The sequence below is a fragment of the Pogona vitticeps genome, chromosome 1 (genome assembly GCF_051106095.1).
Source record: "Pogona vitticeps strain Pit_001003342236 chromosome 1, PviZW2.1, whole genome shotgun sequence".
NCBI lineage: Eukaryota > Metazoa > Chordata > Lepidosauria > Squamata > Agamidae > Pogona > Pogona vitticeps.
In genome coordinates, this window is record NC_135783.1 from 135,457,617 (window position 1) to 135,477,138 (window position 19,522).

Genomic DNA, 19,522 nt, shown 5'->3' on the forward strand with positions numbered 1-19,522 from the left:
CCTCCACCCCCACCCCCCGCCCGGCCCGCGCAAACGAGCCCCCGAAGGCAGGCGAGTCAAGCGGGCGCCCCGGGGCGGGGCGGGGCTTCCCAGGCATCTCCCGCGGCGGGGTTTCCCACCCCCCCCCGCGCGTCCCGACCCCGCCTGTCCCTCCGCAGCGGGGCTCGGGCCGCCTCCCCCCCCCCGGAGCGCTGCTGCGCGGGCGACAGAGGGCGCCAGGCGGGGTTGCGCGCGCGCCGGCAGGGGTGTGTGTGTCGAGGGAGGGTTGCGGGAGGAGGAGGAGGAGGGGGGCCCTTTTAAGGCGCCGGAGGAGGAGGAGGGGGAGGAGGAGGGGGCTCCGCGCGCGGGGCGGCGGGACGCTTCGCCCTGGCTCGGCTTCCGCCGCTCGCCGCCCGCGTTTCCTCTCGGGCTCCCCTCTCGCAGGCGTCGGAAGCGGAGCTGCTGCTGCTGCTGCTGCTGCTGCCTTGCCTTGCCTGCCGCGGCGAGGGAGTCGCGAGCGAGCCAGCAAAGAAGGAAGGGAGGAAGGCGGAGCTGGTCGCCTCCTTCGCCGCCAGCGAGGAGCCTTCTTCCCCCGTCCAGTTCCGTCCAGTCCCGCCCGGGGGTCGGTCCTGCGAAGGCGCGCCAGGCGGACGAGGAGCGCCGCGCCAGGGAGTCAGTCCGGTAAGAGGAGGAGGCGTCCGCGGCGTCGGGCTGGACTCGGGCCGGCAGGCAGGCAGAAGGAGAAAGAGAGAGCCCCGCTCGGGACGGCGCTCCTGGCTTTCTCCATGCGGGTGTGTGTGTGTGTGTGTGTGTGTTTGTGTGTGGGGGTCTCTGGGGGGGGTCGGTTTGTTTCCCTCCCTGCCCGGCCACCCCTCGCGCTTGGGGGCAGGATGGCTTCACTCCCCGAAGTTGACTCGAGCGGCCCCCCCTCCCCGGACGCGGACTTTGCCGGGGACTTTGCTCCAGGAAGAGAGAAAGAACGAGGGAAAAGGGAAGGGGCGAGCGAGCGAACGTGCGAACGCGCGCGCCCTTGTCCCGGGCTCAGGGCGCGGGAGTGCCGGCGGTGCCGAGTTGGCTGTGGGTGCGGACCCTCCGGGCGGGGTCGCCGCCTTGGGACGCCCCGAGAGCCATCCCCCGAAGGCTCCTGCCACACGACTCGCGCGTTTTCTCTCTCCCTCGCTTCCCCGGGGGTCTTTTTTTTTTTTTTTTTGCAAGCCCCGGGACGGGGCGCGGGCGCTCGGCGCGCCTTGGCCGCGAACTTCCCCGCGTGCCGGCGCGACTCGGGCGGCTGGCGACAGACCCCGCCTGGGAGGAAGCGGGCGGGCGGGGGGGAAAGGCCCCTGGTCCCGGGCAAGGTGCGCGATCCCGGGCAGGGCGATCCGCTCCTGGGTAGCCTCTACCTAGGAAAGCCCGGAAAGGGTCGCCAGCCGTGGGAATGGCCTCGGCAGGCGCGCAGTTGCTCCTGTTGGGAGATAAAAGGGGGAGCGCCTGTTTTGCTTTGGGTTGTAGGCGAAAGGGTTTCGTTTTCTTCCTTCTCTACGCCTGCCTGTTTGGTGCCTCCACGACGGTGCGAGTTGTTCAGGGTTTTGAAAGGAATATTGCGGTGGAAATTCTGCACGGGGCTTGTCTTTAGGGTGGTTAATATTTGACTAGCGTGGATACACAAATGCAGAAATATGAAGTTGCTGCCCTTTTAAAAACGAGAGACCCCGGGTGCTGTTCTCAACCTTGTTGCCTGGAAATTCTTTTCCGCCTTTTCTCATCCTTGAATATTGCCAAGACTGAGAACCCGGTCATCCAGATGTATCTCTCGATTAAAAGGAAACATTTGTGGGGGGGCAAATTTACAGATTTTGAAGGAGACCCCGATGGTACCTTTGCTGAAAATTGTTACTTGTCAGAATTGGTGGTGTATTTACCTTTCTGGAAAGGTTTCTGACATTTGGAGTTTCTTGGGAAGTGACGGGTTAAGATAGCCCACTTATCCTTTTCAAATGACTGTACAAACAAATTTAAGTATAGAATAAGTGGTGAAGTTAATATTTTGCATCTGAAATAACACGGACTGAGTGCTTCCAAACACAGTTTTAGTGTGTAGTTGTCCAGCCTCTTGCACACAGTTTTTTTAGGGTGGGTGTGCAACAGTCAGATGTTGCTGTCTTCCATTTGTAACTGTCTGGGTTTTTCTTACCACTTTTACCCATCTTTTTATTTCTTCTCAGAGAAAATTGGTTCAGGGGAAAAATATGGCATAGCAGTACCATGCCGTATGTATGGTTGGGGGCTCCAGAATTTGGCACTCTTGTTTCTTAAGCAACTGCTCTTGTTAGTTTATGCTACAGCTAAATAACTTTGTCTTTCTCTGTCGGTTTGAGGAATAGCTTACACCCTCTAGCCTAACTACATCTTGTTACTTGCAAGTCACACTGATTCCAGGGGGCATCCACCGGCAGGTTACTCAGCTTAAGATGATAGCTGTGGAACCTGGTCCTGCTGTGATGAGTGAGGATCGCTCCCAAATCAGAGCCCCTGGGATTGTGACATGATTTATTTATTTAATCATGAGCAAGCAAACGAATGTTGGATCATAATGTAGATGCACTGAGCCTTGCCATTAATGAGCTGGTCACCCCAGGTAGTGTGTTAAAATGCTGTTGTCTCTACTCTAACCACGAAAGGTGGAGTTGAGTGTCTTCATTTTTGCTCAGCTGTCTCCTGTTGAGAGAGAATGTCCTGGGAGCTTGTTAATACCTCCATTTCTGTTGCCATATTTTTCTCAGCTTGTTCTTTTGCTTAAAAACCAGCCTGTTTGTCCTGTGTAATTAATTACCAGACATGCCAATTCATTTTTGAAACAAACAAGGCTGGAGAAAAGACAGACAGATTTGTCCAATTCATGTGTTGACAGATTCTTCAAGTTGAGCCATCATCCTGAGCTGAAACCCTGTTATATTTAAAATTAAGACACAGTGAGAGAGCTCCTGGAATCCTCTATAGAGCATATTGTTGTGGCAAAGCTTGCTTTGCATGGTTCTTGCCAATCTCCCTTCAGTGCTTCCTGCTGTCACTAGAAGGAAAAGCTGTGACAACAGTTAATCTGCTGTGACTTTGAAGTGCCCTGCCTATCAGTCTCAGAAAACAGCTTTCCCCAGCAGAAGTTAGCTTTCCCCAGCATAGGCTGATTTCCAACTCCTCAGAAATTCCTTGCTCTCTCTTCTGTTGCAGCCTTGATGGACATAAAGCCTTCAAGGAGTATGTCACGCTTGTGTGGTATCAGTGGTCCTAAAGCAAGTTGAAACATCAACATTATTTATTTAAAATATTTTTGCCTCACCTTTCTGCTTAATAAGGACCCACAGTGGCTTATATTATTAAAAGACAATCTTTCAAGGTAAAAACCATACGTATACAAATACATAAAAGGATACAACAGATGGCAAAAGATGATAAACACCAAAAACAGTAAGGCACAACAGTCTGTTTAAAAAACCCAGTTCATGCAACCATTCATTAAGGGAAAGCTTGCTTGGAGAGAAAGGTCTTTGCCTGCTTGCAGAAGGATAACTTTTAGTTTACTTTACTTTTATTGGATTTATACCCCCACCCCACCGCCAGACAAAGTCTAGATGGGGCCAGCTTTACACCATAAACCTTCATGGACTGCAGCTGACTTCATCAAATACAAAAACTGTTGTCTTCATGGGCAGATCTTTGTATATTTACTCAGATAAGTGGGGAATTACGATCAGTGGGGCCAACAGGAACGGTACTTGGTTACAAAAAGTAGTACTTGGACAGCAATGTAGATGCCCTCAGTTTTGCCATTAATGAGCTGGCCAACCCAGGTGGTGTATTGAAAAGCCATTGTCCCTAGTCTAACCACCAAAGGCAGAGTTGAATCTCTTAGCAGAGTTTTGCTCATCTGCTTTCTGTTGTGAGAGAATGTACAGTACAGTACAGTGGGGTCTCTACTTAAGAACTTAATCCGTATTGGAACGTGGTTCTCAAGTTGAAAAGTTCTTATGTTGAATCTGCATTTCCCATAGGAATGCATTGAAAACCATTTAATCCGTATCTGCTCTTTTCCGTCCATAGAAAATACAGTGGAACCTCTACTTAAGAACTTAATCGGTTTTGGAATGGTGTTCTTAAGTTGAAACGTTCTTAAGTTGAAGCAAAATTTCCCATAGGAATGGACTGAAAACCAATTAATCCGTTCTGGCTGTTTTTTTGTTATGTAGAGGTGCGTTCGTACATTGAAGCATTAGTTCCCATAAGAACTAATGCAAAGCTGGTTAATACGTACTCTACCACTAGGGGGAGAATTTTTTTTAACCTAAGATGACCTAAGGTTAAAAAAAGAGCAGGAAAGGTTTTTTTTCCTGTTCTTATCTTGGATTTCTGTTCTCAAGTAGAAGCAAAATTTAGCAAATGGAGCTGTTCTTAAGTTGGATTGTTCTTAAGTAGGGACGTTCTTAAGTAGAGACCCCACTGTACTGGGAGGTTGTTAGAGAGCCTGGCGGTGCAGTGGTTAAACTGTTGTACTGCAGCCAAAACTGTGCTCATGACCTGGGTTGCTGGCTTGAGGTTCACTCCGCCTTCCATCCTTCTGAGGTTGATAAAATGAGTACCCAGCTCGCAGGCGGGGGACTGGAGGCAAAATATAACCTGCACAATTCAGTTGTAAACTGCCCAGAGAGTGCTTTAAGCGCTGTGGGGCAGTATATAAGCAGAACACTTTGCTTTAATACTTCCATGTCAGTTGCTGTATTTTTGTCAGCTTATTCTTTTGCTTAAAAACTAGCCTGTTTGTCCTGCGTAAAATGCAGTGGCAGGTTACAGGCTAATGGTGGCGTTTATCACAGTAGAATCTGGACCACGGATGTTGGAGGTTACTTTCTTGAATGTTGAATCTCATTGCGGCTCTTCTGACTTTGGATACGGCATCATTCAACAACAGTGCTGTGCCTGCATACAAACCAGTTTCCAAGGTTTTTCAACCCTTTTTATTTGATTGGAATGATCAGCTGTCTGTACTTTTCATTATGTGACTGAAGTTGTCTAGCTTTGTATATTGTATATATGTTTTATATTTTATATGTTTTGTTATTTTCTTGATCTTTAGTGATTTGTCATGTCCCCTAGTTATTTTCTGTGTCCTATAGAAATGTTGCTTAAGTAGACATGGGAACAACATTGTCTAGCTCTTGTGTCTATAGCTCCCTGTGAGATCTGTTGTCTGTCACAGATAATCCTTACAAATGGCTGGCTGGCTGGTTGTAAGCATATAGAGAAGCAGTCATTATCCACAATAGGCTTTATATCACGCACTGTATGTTTTTGAGTGGCTTTAGCCGGCAAATGTAAGTGATGACAAGTGATGTTAAGTTGTTTTGTTTTCTGGATTTGTCTTGCAATGGATTATTCTTGGGTTTCAGTGTTGCCTTGTTGATCTGCCCTTTTGTTTGGCTGCTCCTTTGGGTGTGTACTCTAGTTGGAGGGATGTCTTATATGAATCATTGAGCGGTGAATCTCTGACAGGTCGGAGCAGAGGCAGTTGTAGGACTTGGCTGTAGATTTTAGAACATTTTCTGGATGGGAGCGAAACAGATAGGTTACCACCCCAGCGACTGTTTGGTAAATGGTCACTGTAAAGGGATTCATGACCACTAGTGCTTCTTGTGTTCAGTTTCCTTTTGTCCTGTTGATTGCAACTCACTAGGGGATAAATGTAGTTGAAATTGTTAGTCCTTAGGGAGTCACATGATGTTTGTTTTGTTTTAGAACAACAAACATTACTACCTGCTAGAAATTTGGAGTTAAATAAGTGTTTCATGAGAGAGGTGTGCATCAAAATGAAGAGCACATTTATTTGGGCTGGCTTAAGAAATTAAATTTGGAGATTACATGTTTTTCATTTGATTGACATTGGAATACTTGTGGGCTACAGACTCATCACTTTGTTACAGATGAAGTGTTCCAACATATACATAGTTTATAAATTTAAAAACTGTGCTCAAAGAGAAATTATTGAACATTACTTATGGACTTGGTGAAACAAAAGATGATTGGAAATCTAAAACAAAAAAAAAATTGGTCACCAAAAACAAGGAAAATATTAACCTTTCAGCAGGAGAAACATTTGTTGTTTAGAACTCAACAAATCTGAAAAAGAGCTATTTTCTTTACTCCCCTTCTGTCTCTTAATTAAATTCTGTCCCAGCAACCTGGATTTAGAACACTTTGAGAAATTCTTCTTAGGCTGTGGTCCTGTGCCTGCCTAAGCATCATTGAAGTCAGTGAGAGTGGCTGAGAATCTAGTATGAAGTCCACAGAAATTCCTGCTCTAATAGAACTTGTTAGTCTTTAATAGAGTGGATTTGATTTAAATCAAATTTATTTAAATAATGATTAATTTTTTTTAAAAAAACAGACTTTTTGACAATTGAAATCATGATTTAAGTTGTGATTTAAATTGATTTTTATTTTATTTTTTTTTAAAAAAGATTTTTACCCACCCTGTTGTTTCAGATGTCACAGGACCTTTTTATTACTCATACATAGGATTGTACTCATCTTAATATACAGTATTTCTGCACGCCGGTGATCTCTCAGTATCACACTTCATTCCACTGAAACAAATAGATTGTGAGGCATGTAGTTGAAATCTGAACTGTGTCTAACATCCGGTTTACAAAACATGTTTAGGCATAATATATTTTTTTAAAGTTCTGAAATCTTGTTAGTGCGTGTTGGTGGTCACTGTAGCTGGCTAGAGAGCCGGGAGATAATGTTATTGGTTTGTTTCATGGTCAGATGATATGCATTTTACTTTGTTTCTCTATTCTCAACACACATCAGAAGATACATGCTGTTTTAGGGCATATGAGGCAAAGAGAAGTGTGGGAGCTTAACTTGTGATGGAGTTAAAGGACTCCTGGCCAGCAGAAATTATCTCTTGCTCAGGTTGACCGCATTAGTAAGGTAAAGTTGGCTGCCTCTGGTGTCTGAGCTATAAATTCTTCAAGTAGGAGTGAGAGAGAAATTCTCTGTGCATAGACCTGCTGGTTAAATTTAAATGAGCATTATATGTGTAGAATAAAGTTGAAAGACTTCAGTGTTCTGGTTTTCTGAAATTTGACAGAGGTCGTAGGATGGTGAATTATTTAAAGTTCATTGCTGGTGAAAAACATGTGCCAGCATTGATTTCTGTGGATGGTTGTTGGTTTGATTATTGGAGTTCAAAGTCTCCCTCCAGCTATCATGTTCCATTCTAGAAAGAAATTTGTAAGAAAATGTGTAAAAAAAAAAAGCAGGGTAAAATGCTGCTCTGTCCTGTCCTCCCCCCTCCGCTCAAAAAAGGTAATAAGAAATGACAATAAACTACTTAATTTCATCTTCTGCATAGTGTGAGAAGTGGGTCATGGGACCTGTTAAGTTCTAGTATCTACCAAACTGGCCCAAATGCTTGTCTTTGTTATCTCTGAAAATCATGAGCCCTGCAGGGTTTGTGGTTGGAAGCTAAGTGACTTTTTAATCAGAGAAGTACATTAATTCCCCCAGAGTTCACTATCTAGGACATGCAGTTCCTACTAAAATGTTATGTATAACTCATAATTAGAAAAGAGAGGCCTGCAAATTTTGCAGACAACTGAAAATTATGGTAATCACGTAGTCTGATCTGTGAGCCTTAAAGCAACACTTCCTTGTCTAGGCAGAAATGGGCAGACTTGTGCTCATTCGGTTTGTCTCTTAAAAGGAAAAACGCAAGTGAATTTCAATCCAGGGCCCATTGGCTAACATAGTAAGCAAATGTATTCTGAGGAAGTTCCTTGTTGATCTGTCAAAAGTACTGTAGAAAGCGTATATCGGCTGTTCTTTACAGCAGTGGCTCCCAGCCTTTTTTATTTTCACGTGCATACCCTTTGGTAGCCTATTTCCGTAAATTGTACCCTTCCTATTGCAAGATGTTTGTAATTACTATGCTTGCGGTTATTTCAATTTTATGTTGTAACTGTAAATAAATAGCCCAGTAATGGGATTACAAAGATGAATGGACAGTGCATATATATTTATATTCAAAACTCAAAAGATATAATAAATTCAAGAAAATAGACCCGGAAGAACTCATTCATTGAACGCTGTTCACATAACTGAAAGCAGAGCCTGTGAATGCTACAGTGGCATGTTTGCAAGATATGGTTTGAGGAGGGACTCCCCAACATTCACCAGAATTACAAAGTGAGGGAGCAGAGCTTTTCTCAAGGTTAAATAATGAAGAAGACCCAGCCTACCACTCATCATAACATCCAATTAATTCCACAGCTTTTGACTTGCATCTTGTCTCACACTGTTGAGGTTATGTGCCTTTTCCTGGCATTATTCAATTTTTTTTCATATGCCCCTTAAATGTCCTGGTTTGTACCCTTGGGTGTGTGTGAATACCCCAAGTTGGGATCCACTGCTTTGCAGTGATATGGAAGCAATGTAAGAGAATAAATTTAATGAAATATAATAGAATGGATAAAAATCAAATCAATCAAATAAAAAAATCTTTAAAAATGGAATTGGTTTAAATAACAATTTACATTTTAAAAATCAGTTTTTTTATTTAAATCGTCAAAAAAATCTGATTTAAAAATTTTTTAGATCATGATTCAAATTAAGATTTAAATCATATCCACTCTGGAATGAACAATGTCTGAGGAGCAATACAGAAGACTTGACATTTGAAATCATCGGTAACCATCCAAATATTTTCAGTCAGTCCAAGTAAATCTGAGTCTCCTGGTGGTGCCTAGTGTAATTCTGATGTCTTTGATCAGGAGTCCCATTGGTTTCAGTGGGATTTACCTCCGAATAAGAATATATGGGAGTACTGCATTAATTCGTACTTTGAAATTTTCATTTGCAACTTTCTTGCGAAGTAATCCAGCTGAGATATCCTCCTTACTATATCATTAAACAGCAGTCACAATATTGGGGGTAATTCTGACAGCTGATGAGTTTTGATGATTTCTTAACTTGTGAGTAAGCTAACCAGACTCCAGATTTGCTAACTGGAGATCATTATCTCCACTCACTGTACTGTATTTTGTCTCTCTTTTCAATAACAGATACAGTATGCTATGCTAGTTTTCTAACCAAAGAGACTCTTGGTTAGACCATAAGGAAGTGGGGTTTTTAGAATAGACCAGAATTTAACTTTGATTTTTTGCACACATTTCTTATTTACTCTTTGTCTGGACCTCTGTAACAATCCTCTTTTATAAAAAATAAATACCTGAGGTAACATACCTAACCTGCAGAAGGATTTGCAGTTGCAGAAGCTCCGTATGTTGTCTCAGCTCACGATTTTAAAGGTTAAAGAATTGCCTTTCATTCTCCAGTTAAGATGTTTAGATCAGCTGTTCTCAACCGTTGTTGTTTTTTTTGCCACGGCTATAAACACAATATGAAAGAAATATAGGCTGGATCAGGATTGTATAAGTTACACAGTGTTGCTGGTAGTTGCAGTCCAAGAAAAGCCGGGTTACCCAAGGTTGGGAACCACAACTATAAGGTGATGAGAGGGGCTTGTTTAAGCAGTGGCATCTTACATCCCAGGTGGTGCACATCCAGTTGCAATTACAGTGATCAATGTTTCGTTTCACAAAACGATTGTTCCTTGCCTTGCAAGACAGGTGTGGTTTTTTGACCCTGTTTTGCAAGACGTTTCCCCCCCCTTAAAACACATTAATTACATAAGACCTACTTTTTTATCCCCAAAAAGTGGGGGGGGGGGAGTGTATGCTGCTGTTTTTCCAGGAGGCAGACTCTGAAAAGCCAGCAGCATACACTTTCTCCCTCCCCTTTTTTTTGGGGGGGGGATAAAAAAGTAGGTCTTATGTAATTAATGTGTTCCAATGAGGGAAAAAAAACATCTTGCAAAGCATCACCAATGGGGCTATGGCTACAAATTTAAATGATAGAGGATGGTGCAAATAGCCGGGAACCAAAAGGTAAAGAGATTGTAAAAAAACACAAGGAAATCACAAATGTAATCTCCCATTAACACAAATTATGCAGTTGAGTTCCCCACATTTGGGAAATCACAGGGATCAGCAGCATACATGAAGTGCAGTGGGTGAGCCTCTTCCTGGGAAAACCACTTCCATGACTGTGGTATATTTCCCCTGCAAGGTATGAGTTGGAATGGCCCTTGCACCTCACACCCCCTTCTGTCCCCTGACCCCACAAGTCACGGTGACCTCCCTGACTGCACCTCCCACTCAGTATAGGGCTGCACAGCCCCAGTCCTGCCAGAGGCCAAGAGAGCTCCTCAGTGTTTTGGGGTGCCCTGCAGGACCCCCATCAGGGGCTAGGTGTTCCTCCCACAATCCTCTAGTGCAGGGGTCCCTAATCCCTGGTCCGCGGCCCGGTGCCGGTCCGTGGCCTGGGCCAGACCGGGCCGCCAAGACAGACCAAGCATGCACTCACCCCTGCGCTGCCCATTTGCTCCTGCGCATGTGTTCCAGCATGCCCGTGGGAGGGCCGTTCCACCATTTGCGCATGCAAGGTCCCTGCAGAGCAGAGGGGGAGGCAGCGGCAGATAGGGCGTGCTGGGGGTGGCCGCTTCTCCTGGCTGCGATAAAATGGATGGCCAAAGGCAGCCGAGGCTTCAGCCTCCCTGCCCCAGACCAGATCAGCAGAGCCCAGGAAGGAATCCCAAGTGCATCTTGGACTGTCTTGCCCCTCTTTCTTTCTCCTCCCCCTGCCTGGGAGCAATGTGCACACCACACATGGACACGGCCACCAGTCCCCACCCCCTCAATTTCCCACCTCCGTCTGAGTCCTTTGCAAAGCAGCTAACTTTTTCACTTGGCTTTCCAGCCCCCCCCCCCCCATATGAAGCTGCAGCCTGAGGGATGCTGTTCTCGCCGAGAAGGGGCAATAAAAGTGGGGACGCTGGGGGTGGTGGTCGAGGTCTCAGCAGAAACCACCATATATCTTTATTGGAGCGAGATGGGGAGGATGTGGGACTGCCTGAGCGCGGCCGTTTGACCCTGGCGATAGAGCGGGATGAGAGCAAGAAAAGGTGGGAAGGAAGGGCATGGGAAAAAAGGGAGAGGGGGGAACCCCTTCTTCTCCTTTGCTCCAGGAGAAAAGGTTTCGTAGCTCCACCCCAAAATAGCCCAGGATAAGAAAACCAGCCTCTGCTGGGCAGCCACCCCTTTGCCCCCTCGTTGTGCCTGTTTCTGCCCCTCTTCAGACTTTGGTGTGGTGGCGTTTTTTTCTTCTTTTTAATTTGATCTCTCGTAAAATCAATAAGGAAAATGTGAAAGGGGGGGGGAATGGCCAGGAGGAAGTAGGAGCAACTCAAGCGCTTCTCTTCATATAAGTGCTCCTCTTTATCTCCCATCCCCTATTTTCTCCCCCCTCTCTCACTCCCTCTCTGCCCCATCTCTCTCTGTGCCCCGTTTCTCTCTCACTCTCTCTCTGCCCCATATCTCTCTCTCTCTCTCTCTCTCTCTCTCTCTCTCTCCGCCCGGTTTCTCTCTCTCTCTCTCTCTCTCTCTCTCTCTCTCTCTCTCTCTCTCTCTCTCCGCCCGGTTTCTCTCTCTCTCTCTCTCTCTGTACCCGTTTCTCTCTCACACTCTCTCTGCCCCATCTCTCTCTCTCACTCACTCTCTGCGCCCTGTTTCTCTCTCTCTCTCTCACTCACTCTCTGCCCCATCTCTCTGTGCGCCCTGTTTCTCACTCACTCACTCTCTCTGTGCCCCATTTCTCTCTCTTTCTCTGCGCCCTGTTTCTCTCTCTCTCACTCACTCTCTATCTCTGCGCCCCATTTCTCTCTCACACTCTCTCTGCCCCATCTCTCTCTGCACCCTGTTTCTCTCACTCACTCACTCTTTCTCTGCGCCCCATTTCTCTCTCTCACTCTCTGCCCTATCTCTCTCTGTGCCCTGTTTCTCACTCACTCACTCACTCACACTCTCTCTGTGCCCCATTTCTCTCTCTCACTCTCTGCCCTATCTCTGTGCCCTGTTTCTCTCTCACTCACTCACTCACACTCTCTCTGCGCCCCATTTCTCTCTCACTTTCACTCTCTCTCTGCCCCATCTCTCTCTCTCTGTGCCCCATTTCTCTCTCTCTCTCTCTCTCTCTCTGCGCCCTGTTTCTCTCTCACTCACTCTCTCTGTGCCCCATTTCTCTCTCTGTCCCGTTTCTCTCTCTCTCACTCACTCTCTCTGTGCCCCATTTCTCTCTCTCTCTCTCTGTGCCCCGTTTCTCTCTCACTCTCTCTCCGCCCCATCTCTCTCTCTCTGTGCCCCGTTTCTCTCACACACACACTCTCTCTCTGTGCCCCATTTCTCTCTCTCTCTCTCTCTGTGCCCCGTTTCTCTCTCTCACTCTCTCTGTGCCCCGTTTCTCTCTCACTCTCTCTGTGCCCCGTTTCTCTCTCTCACTCACTCTGCCCCATCTCTCTCTGTGTGGCCCATTTCTTTCTCTCTTTCACTCTCTCTCTGCCCCATCTCTCTCTCTCTGCACCTCGTTTCTCTCTCACTCTCTCTCTCTGCGCCCCGTTTTTCTCTCTCTCTGCCCCATCTCTCTCTCTCTCTCTCTCTCTCTCTCTGCACCCGTTTCTCTCTCTCCACCCAGTTTCTCTCTCACACTCACTCACTCACTCTCTGCTCCATCACTCTCTCTCTGTACCCCGTTTCTCTCTCTCTCTCTCTGCTCCCCCTCTTTTCCTCCATCTCCCTTTGCCCAGCACCCGGTCTCTGCCTGCTTCCTTCCGCTTCGTAGCCTCCTCCATTGTTTTGTGCATTAGTTTAGGGTGCATTTGTTTAGTTACAGAGGTGACAAAGACACAGCTTGAGTTATTCCTCTTTTAGATATTGTGCTCTTTTAATTTTTCCCCCTCCTCTCTTCCTTTGTTGTGTGTGTGTGTGTGTGTGTGTGTGTGTGTGAGAAGGAGAGAGAGGAGAGAATGTGTTTGTGTGTGTGCCCTCCCTTCCCTTTTCTTCGCTTTCCTTGTCCTCTCTTTCCCCTCCCCTTTCTTGTGATTGTGCATTTGTGTATGTGTGTCTGCATGTGAATGGATTTCTCTTTTACGGGGGGGGGGAGAAGAGGCTTGTTTTTCTGTAAAATAGGTTGCTTATTAAATTCCGAAACTATGGATTCAAATAGGGGGTTTGGATCCTGGAGCTCAGGCTACATATGTGCTTTGTATTTCAGATTATAGGGCAAACTGTCTTTGATTCATCTCTAAAGCTGTCTTTCCCCACCAAATGAAGGTTGCATCAGATCATACACAAGAACCACACAGCAGGCATGCACAAATAATTGTGTTCTCCCCTGTTTTCTCTCTCCTTCAGTCACTATCCTAATTAAACACACGAGGCTCTGGATCATTACTAACCTCTTTTTCATCTGTACCTCACTTCCCATCCTGTCCATGTTCACCTGCACCTGGGAAGGGGTTTCTAAGTGCCGTGTTTCATATAGATGGAGGGAAGTAAAAATAAAAAACTGAAATAATATGGTTGCATATGTGTACAAACCTTAAACTAATATTTTGTTGAAGCACCTTTTGATTTTATTACAGCACTCAGCCTTTTTTGGGTTTGAGTCTATCAGTATGGCACATCTTGATTTGGCAATATTTGCCCACTCTTCTTTGCGAAAATGCTCCAAATCTGTCAGATTGCAAGGGCGTCTCCTGTGCACAGCCCATTTCAGATCACCTCACGGATATTCAATCAGATTCAGGTCTGGGCTCTGGCTGGGCCATTCCAAAAGGTTAATCTTCTTCTGGTGAAGCCATTCCTTTGTTGATTTGGATGTATGCTTTGGGTCGTTGTCATGCTGAAAGATGAAGTTCCTCCTCATGTTCAGCTTTCTAGCAGAAATCTGAAGGTTTTGTGCCAATATTGACTGGTATTTGGAACTGTTCATAATTCCCTCTAGCTTGACTAAGGTCCCTGTCCCAGCTGAAGAAAAACAGCCCCAAAGCATGATGCGGCCACCACCACGCTTCACTGTGGGTATGGTGTTCTTTTGGTGATGCGCAGTATTGTTTTTGCACCAAACAGATCTTTTGGAATTATGGTTGAAAAGTTCACTCTTGGTTTCATCAGGCCATAACACTTTTTCCCACATGCTTTTGGGAGACTTCAGATGTGTTTTTGAAAAATTTAGTCAGGCTTGGATGTTTTTCTTCGTAAGAAAAGGCTTCCATCTTGCCACTCTACCCCACAGCCCAGACATATGAAAAATACGGGAGATTGTTGTCACACGTACCACACAGCCAGTACTTGCCAGCTATTCCTGCAGCTCCTTTAATGTTGCTGTAGGCCTCTTGGCAGCCTCCCTGACCAATCTTCTAGTCTTTTCATCACTTTTGCAGGGACGTCCAGTTCTTGGTAATGTCACTGTTGTGCCATATTTTCTCCACTTGATGATGACTGTCTTCACTGTGTTCCATGGTATATCTAATGCCTTGGAAATTCTTTTGTACCCTTCTCCTGACTGATACCTTTTTAACAGTGAGATCTCTCTGATGCTTTGGAAGCTCTCTGTGGACCATGGCTCCTGCTGTAGGATGTCACTAAGAAAATGTCAGGAAAGACCTACTAGCATAGCTGATCTTTATTTGGGATTCCTCAGAGGCACTTTAAATGATGGCATAACATATTACTGCATAACAAGTACCCCCACACATGGACTGCCCTCCCCATTCATGGACGCCGGCGGTGGCAGCCCCCCCCCCCCCCGGTCCTTGGAAGAATGGCCTTCAACAAAACCGGTCCCTGGCATTAAGAAGGTTGGGGACCACTGCTCTAGAGCACAGGTATTAGCATATGCTAATACCTTATGCTAATACCTGTGCACTAGAGGATTGTGGGAGGAATACCTGGCCCCTGATGGTGGTCCTACAGGGCACCCCAAAACACTGAGGAGCCCTCTTGGCCTCTGGCAGGACTGGGGCTGTGCAGCCCTGTACTGAGTGGGAGGTGCAGCCAGGGGGTCACCATACCTTGGGGGTTCAGGGGACAGAATGGGGTCTGAGGTGCAAGGGCCATTCCAACTCATATCTTGCAGAGGAAATACTATTTTATAAAAGTGGTTTTTCCCAGGGGGAAGGTTCCTCCATTGCACTTCATGTATGCTGCTGATCCCTGTGATTTCCCTAAATGTGGGGAACTCAACTGCATAATTTGTGTTAATGGGAGATTGCACTTATGATTTCCCTGGTTTTTCTAGATTCATTTTCATCTTTCTTTTTCCTCATCAGGAGCTATTGCAAAGGTAGCAAGTCCTGGTGATGTCTTGTATTGCATTTTCCTCTTTCTTTCCCCTATGGTAAAAGATCAGGGCAAAAGGAGTCACCCTTATCAAGAGCCAGGGGGCTGCTTTGACTCCTTTCATCCTCTTTCTTTGTTGCTGGAGGGGGAAGGCTATCTGAGACTCATTGAATTTCCAAAGGCAGTGCAGGTGAGGGGATTGTTTTTCCCCAATATGGTATGGGGAACTGTGTTTTGCAAGACAATGTCTTCTATGGACAATTTTCACAAGACAGTGACTTTTCCCCCAATTGGAATGCATTAAATAGATTTCAATACATTCCAGCTGATCGGCGGTTCCAAAATGGTCGCCAGACGGCAAAAATGGTCGTGCACAGCGTTTTCGCGCCCTGCCCTCGCTTACCAAGGGTGCGAAAATGGCGGCCGGATGGGGAAACATCGCAGAACGGTGAGTTTTGGGCCCCATTGGAATGCATCAGACGAAGTTCCGTATAGCGATGTTTCCCCATAGCGACGGTTAATCCGGAACGGATTAACCGTCGCTATGCGGGGCACCACTGTATGTGTGTGAAAGCTTTTCTGTTCTCGAGAGGCTAAATCCTGTTTGAATTAATCAGAGAGAAGGTAGTGGCACCAATGTACTAGAAATAGGTCTTCTACTATGCATGTGTAAGGAGCATTGGGTTCGTTTTCCCATGATGCTGTGTTGCATTGGTATGCGTGTGAATGATGAGCGGAGGAACAGATTTAATGGTGTGGACAGAATCTATCATGCAGGTCTTTCTCATCCTCTTTGTGCATGATGGGGACTGCATGGAAAAGCACATATGCAGTTGGCCTCATCCACATGGGACCAACTGCATATGTGCTTTTCCATGCAGTCCCCATCATGCACAAAGAGGATGAGAAAGACCTGCATGATAGATTCTGTCCACACCATTAAATCTGTTCCTCCGCTCACTTATGTGGACTGGTGTCCCAGTAGGCAGAGACCACTTCCTCACTGCAAGGCTGAAGGTGTTCTGGAGGTCTGGTATTTTGCCTAAAGCAGAGCAGTGAGGATCTCAAGAATTTCAGTGTTGTGTAGATATTCCAGTGAACTGTTGAAATATTTCATGCTGAACACTTGTATTATGGAGAGAAGAATAATTTAAACAGACCTCTGAAGAACAGCTGATAATTTGGGATTGATTTACCAAGAAAAAAGAGAACTTGTGTTGGGTATGATGTACAGAGCGAGAAAGAGAAAATGAATGTCTATGATCCGTAGTAGAATCGAGAGTGCTTGATAAATTCTACATTAGCCTTGAATCTTTTATTCCCCTTTTATAAACAAGCACATATGACCAGAGGAGCCTCCATACACTTCTGATACAACAGATTAGTGATAAACAAAACCCATGAGAAGAGGTAACTGTGACAAGGGAGTAGTACACATAACAAGGTAGTGCATGACTTTGTTTTGTGAATGCTGTCTCATAGCTCTTGTAGCTCTTCCAGGTTGCTGTATGGACTTAAAATAGCAAAAGATCTTCTATGTGAGAGGCATCAAATTAGTAGATTTTGTTGAACATTGTGTAGATGAGCTGTTTGTGCCTTCTGCATATAGTATCTTCTGTATTTTTCTGGTGAGCAATCTTGATGTTTTAAGAGAAATTTTCATGTAGACAGAATTCTTCCAAAATAAAAATACCGTTCTTTTTTATATTTCAGTTCACTTCATGGATGAGTACGTTACTTTCCCTCCAGATGCCTTCACTATAAAGCCATATGTTTGCTTTTCTTTCAGTTTTGTAAAAGTGTGCTAAATAGAATTCCTCCACATACGGTTGAGAACCCATATGGTAAAGACCCTAGTAGTTTCCAGCTGCTCTAATATTGCACCATATCTTCATGATATACTTTGTTCTTTAAGCAGCTTTTCAGTAATTAACAGTGTTTTCTAGAATTTTTTTTGCAAATCATTGTTAGCCTTGCATTTTGTTTTGATGCACTGTAAAAAGCCCAGAGATCATACCTCGTTGTTTTTGCAGTGTCCCCTTCTGGAAGCTCAGTCCACCAGCTTGTGACTGTATGAGGGAAGCCCATCTTCCTATGAGGCAGTGTACTGTCATTAGAGGCAGAATTTATTATCATATATTACTGTTGCTATCCTGTAGCTAAGAAAAACAAATGAGAGGTTAATTTCAAATGCCTGTGATGTTTTATTAAGTCCAGTACATATTGAAAAGAAAGATTCCTTCTTCTGGAGCTATTCTTCCCAGTCTTATTTTTTCATCCTCATAGATTTCTGAGAAGGGATAACCCACAAAAAAGGAATCTGTGTTCTGAAACTCATTGGGTTCGATAAAAAGAAACTGACATTGGAGACTGGTCAATCCTTGTTGTGTTTGTTTATTTCTCATGATTTGTATCACCCTTCACTGTAACATATTGTGACTGCCCAATCAATCCATAGAATTATGGATTTTTTTTTTTTTTTTGGCGTGTGCTAAAACTCCAGTCTGCCTCAAAGCTGCAGCACCTTTGTAAGCTTTTTACACCTTTGTAAGATTGTGTGTGTGTGTGTGTGTGTGTGTGTGTGTACACACAAAGCAATTTAGGATATAGAATGAATTGAACTTGAGTTTTTATTGGTATATAAATAAGGGCTGGATACCTCAGAGGTTTCAGTATCTGGCTGCAGCACCAGACATTAGGAGTTCAATCCCCCACTATATACATCTGAAGAGCCAGCTTGGGTGGCCTTGGGGGCAAGCTGCACAGTCCCAGGAGGCCCCCAGAAGAAAGGATCAGTAAACCACTTCTGTGTATTTTCTTTCTGGAAAACTCTGGGAAGGGTTGCCATAAATCAGAATTAACTTGACAGCATATCCATTTTGGTTTTTTTCCTGTTCCCTCAGTGTTTTGTAGTTGTGCATACTTGTGTTTAAAACAGAGACATTGAAAAGTTCTTCTTTCAGAGTCTGAAAAAATTAGCACGTAGAATCTTGTAGACTAGGTGACTTGCTGGTAGAAAATAGGTCAAGGACAGGTTGGCTAGGTGGATGTCTTCTAAAAGTTATAAAGAACAAGACTTGATTTGTTTACCACTTAGGATACCTGTGACTATTGCTGACAAATAATGGTAACAGTCTCCCAAGGCCAGGTGGAAAACCACTGGAAGATCAGTTTAGCCCTTTGTCCACTTTCCTTGCTTGTCCTTTGTTGGCAGTGCGTCCCAGCAGTTCAAAAATACAGTACAAAAGGAATCAATATCCCCCGCCCGCACATTTTCTGCACCCTTCTGCATGAACAGGATCCTGCCTGCTCCTAAGTCTGCTTCGGTTCCTTCCATTTTTCTACTACTATCTCTGCCTCTTCTAAAGTGTTTCAGTACACATTGTAAGAAAGAACAACCTCCATTATTTCCTTAGTGTAACAGTCTTACAAAGATTGAACAGGGTAGACCTGCTTTGGCCAGTTGCAACTCTGGGGTTCCTGTTCAGTGCTTCCACAAGATGTGCCCCCTGGAGGAATGGTTATAGCTCTGGGACAGAGCATGGTAACTTGAAAGTCCCACATTAAAGCCCAGCCATCTAGAAGTGGGGGTGAGAGAAGACCTAGCTTGAAACCGTAGCCGATACATAAGCAGCATGGAACAAACTCAGACAATGTGTTTGAATCCGTATACGTTCCAAACATTGTAGTAAAGAGTGTGGTGATAGGGCTTGGGCAATATGCCATGTGTAAGATTGATTCTGTTTCCTCGTTCTAGGTGCAGAAATGATTCTCTGGTGTATTTCTTGGCTCACCTTTTGATCAGCAGAGTTCTAGTTAGACTTCTCTAGCTGAAGCTTTCCCCTGCCTGCCTTTTTCATTAGGGACCAAAAATAATCTCTTGCTTCTTATTTTTGGAACAGTATTTTTTTTAAAAAAAGGTTGGTAGACTTTAATTTTGAAACTGACACGTGTTTTTTTTTTTTGAGACAAAACTTAACCTTGAGGAGGCCATGCAGAAGAGGGTTGTCCCAAGTTCTTACTTGTTGAATTGAAAAATTAGTCATGAAAACAACTGAATTTCTTAGATATGTTCAACATTTAATGAAAGGATGTAAAGTTAGCTATAAACTGTCCTACTAGCTTGGAACATTTCACAACGGCTAAGTTAAAATGACATGTAAACACTTTGGCATGGAAAAAGTTGGAAAGGTACTTGATCCAGTTCATGTGTGTCTGGGGACAGTTCTCTGATGCAATGCCTCCCTCTAATA

The 19,522-nt window shown here is 44.9% G+C and overlaps 1 protein-coding gene and 2 non-coding genes across 5 annotated transcripts in view; 2 read left to right on the forward strand and 1 right to left on the reverse strand.

Moving 5' to 3' along the window:
* The first annotated feature begins 516 nt into the window (after window positions 1-516).
* HPCAL1 (hippocalcin like 1) overlaps window positions 517-19,522 on the forward strand; it is a 112,506-nt gene continuing 93,500 nt past the window's right edge. Inside the window, exon 1 of one of the 3 annotated variants that reach the window (XM_020796617.3) lies at window positions 517-660. The gene's annotated coding sequence lies outside the window, so the exon portion shown is untranslated. Of the gene's footprint in view, window positions 771-4,531; window positions 4,971-19,522 lie in introns of those variants that run through there. The other 2 variants (XM_020796618.3, XM_073001540.2) reach the window with 2 other exon arrangements.
* LOC140703390 (U1 spliceosomal RNA) lies at window positions 10,004-10,169 on the reverse strand. Its single transcript, XR_012082807.2, has one exon. It is a non-coding gene; the product is annotated as a U1 spliceosomal RNA (small nuclear RNA).
* LOC140703365 (U1 spliceosomal RNA) lies at window positions 15,052-15,218 on the forward strand. The gene has a single exon (XR_012082789.2). It is a non-coding gene; the product is annotated as a U1 spliceosomal RNA (small nuclear RNA).